Raw genomic sequence first — 3,157 nt, 5'->3', positions numbered from 1 at the left:
CTCACCTCAGCCTCCCAAAGGCGCGGGATTACAGGCTGAGCCACCGAGCCCGGCTCTATTTTCAAACCATCATTGACCTCCGATAACTGAAACCATGAAAATGAAACCGTGGATAAGTGGGAGGGAGGAAGTGATTATATTTTAGTCTTGGCAGGCCACGTAACAGTTTCTGTTGCATATTCTTTTTTTTTTTTTTTTTTTTTAATAACTTTAAAAATGTAAAACTGTTCTTAGCACATGGGGACATAGAAAAGCAGGGTATGGGCCAGATTTGGCCTGCTGACCATTGTTTGCCTATCTCTGCTTTTAGAGAAAGGGTGTATGCATTTAGTTGTTGATAAAAACAAAAATTCTAGAATTGGTATTTGTCATGACTTATCAGCATTTCACATGATCATATGATTTTTCTTTAACCTATTGATGAAGTGGATTATTACTGATGGTTTGGAAGCTTTTTTTTTTTTAAATTGGAATCTCACTCCACTGCCCAGGCTGGAGTGCATTGGCACACTCACGGCCACCTCAGCATCTCCAGTGATTCTTCCACCTCAGCCTTCCAAGTAACTAGAACTACAGGTGTGTGCTACCACGCCTGGCTAATTTTTGATTTATTGTAGAGATGAGGCCTCACCAAGTTGCCCAGGCAACTTGCAGGCTCAGGCAATCCACTTGCCTCGGCCTCGCAAAGTGCTGGGATTATAGGCTGAGCCACCTAGCCCTGCTGGTTCAGAAGCCTTTTGCTTCTTTTTACAAAAGTTTTTAAATTTTTTTTTTAACTTATTTTAACTGAGGTATAATTTACTACAGCAAAATTCACCCTCTTTTGGTGTATGGTATTATGAGTATTGACAGATACATACAGTTGTATACTGTCAAATGTAATCAAAGCCAGACATTAAAGTGGAAAGAACAGATTTTTTTTTTTTTTTTTTTTTTTGAGACAGGGTTTCACTCTGTCATCCAGGCAGGAGTGCAGTGGCACAATCACAACTCACCACAGCCTCCACCTCCTGGGCTCAGGCGAACTTTCACCTCAGCCTCCCAAGTAGCTGGTACTATAGGTGTATGCCACCACACCCAGCTAATTTGTTGTTGTTGTTGTTGAGTCAAAGTCTTGCTATGTTGCTCAGGCTGGTCTCGAACTCCTGGCTTCAAGAGATCCTCCAGCCTCAGCCTCCCAAATTGCTGGGATACCACCAGGCCCTTCCAAGAACAGATTTTTAAATGAGTAATATACTATTGCAATAGGGACAAAAGTTCAGTTTGAACTTTAATTTGTACAGAACTGACTGAGTGTTTTAAAGGAATGATGAGAGAAGCGTGAGTGGGTACAGTAGAGTCAGGAAAGAAAAAAAAATGCAAAAAGCTGGAAGGGGTTTTTGTTCACGTGAAACCCATCTGGGTTTGTTAGCTGAAGCATATCAGAAGACTGGGAGACAGGCCTGGAGCCCTGTCTTCCGCTGTCGGCTGGAGCAAACAAGACGTTATTTTGGTGTCCTTGAGTTTTCTCAGGCAGGCACTTTAATGGGGGAGCTGGGGTCATCCTAGGGATGTGGCCCTGAGCTGCTGGAAATGATGGTTATGTTCTGTTCAAGGCTTTGCAGGCTGAGATGGAAACCTCGCCAAGAAAGATCTCTGAGGCTGGGCTCGGTGGCCCAGCCTGTAATCCTGTGCCTTTGGGAGGTTGAGGTGAGTGGATTGCCTGAGCCCACGGGTTCGAGACCCGCCTGGGCCACAAGACCTCATCTCTACAATAATCAAAAAATCAGCCGGGCGTGGTAGCGCGCACCTGTAATTCCGGCTACTTGGAAGGCTGAGGCGGAAGGATCGCCGGAGCCCAGCAGGTCGAGGCTGCCGTGGCGAGGAGCGGCCACTGCACTCCAGTCTGGGCGACAGAGTGAGACTCCAACTCAAAAAGAAAAAAAAAAAAAAAACAGATCTCGGAGGAGCCTGGCTGGAGTTTGGTCAGGGAGAGAATCGTCAATGTCACCCCCAAAAGAGATGTAGAACTGTTTCATTACCCGTCAGAATTTGCTTGAGCTCCTTGGTACTTACCTTCTTGCCCCGCCCTTAGCCTCTGGCAATGATGCTTTGTTTTCTGTTCCTACAGTTTTGCCTTTTTTGAATGTCACATACATGGAATCATACAGTATGTATCCTTTCAAGACCGTCTTCTGCAAAAGCAACCCAACCAAATGCATCTGTGATTCTTTCAAGTTGTACATATCAGTACTTACTGTGACGGATGGTGTTCCATGTGTGGATGTGTCAGTTTGTTTATCCATTAATCAGTTCAAGGGCATTCATCTTCAATTTTTGATAATTACAAATAAAGCCACTATAAACATCTGTGTACAGATTCTTTTGGCGACATAAGTTGACACAAGTTTTCGTTTCTCTTGGGTAAATACCCAGTAGTGACATTGCTCAGCTCTATGGTAACTATGTTTAACTTTGTAAGAATGTTCCCAAAGCAGTCACTCCATTTCTTAATCTACTAGCAATGTATGAGCATCCCAGTTGCTTTACATCCTCACTGGTATTTGTTATTGTCAGTTTTCTTTAAGCCATTCTTATGTGTACAGAGGCGCCACAAAAAATGTATACACTTTCTGTGTGTGTATACACATTTTAAGAAAGGAGAAGACAGTATTTAAATTGTAGATGAGTCGGGCTCGGTGGCTCAGCCTGTAATCCCGTGCTTTGGGAGGCTGAGGTGAGTGGATTGCCTGAGCCCACGGGTTCTAGACCCGCCCGGGCAACTTGGTGAGACCTCATCTCTACAATAAATAAAAAAATCAGCCGGGCGTGGTAGCGCTCGCCTGTAGTTCCAGCTCCTTGGAAGGCTGGGGCAGAAGGATCACCGGACCCAGCAGGTCGAGGCTGCAGTGGCCGGGAGCGGCCACTGCACTCCAGTCTGAGTGACAGAGTGAGACTCCGACTCAAAAAAAAATTTAAAAAATGATCTGGCCGTGATGGCATGCACCTGTGTTCCCAGATACTACTTGGGAGTCCAAGGTGGGAGGATCTCCTGAGTCCATATCTTCCTAATTTACATTTAGGAATATTGAAGAGCACATGAAAGCAATACAATGAATTCATCACTGATTTTCTTTTTTCTTTCTTTTGAGTTGGAGTCTCACTCTGTCGCTCAGAC

The sequence above is a fragment of the Carlito syrichta genome, unplaced genomic scaffold, assembly GCF_000164805.1.
Source record: "Carlito syrichta isolate Samal-C Ts95f unplaced genomic scaffold, Tarsius_syrichta-2.0.1 Scaffold256706, whole genome shotgun sequence".
Classification (NCBI taxonomy): domain Eukaryota; kingdom Metazoa; phylum Chordata; class Mammalia; order Primates; family Tarsiidae; genus Carlito; species Carlito syrichta.
Note: the sequence above shows the minus strand (reverse complement) of the source record.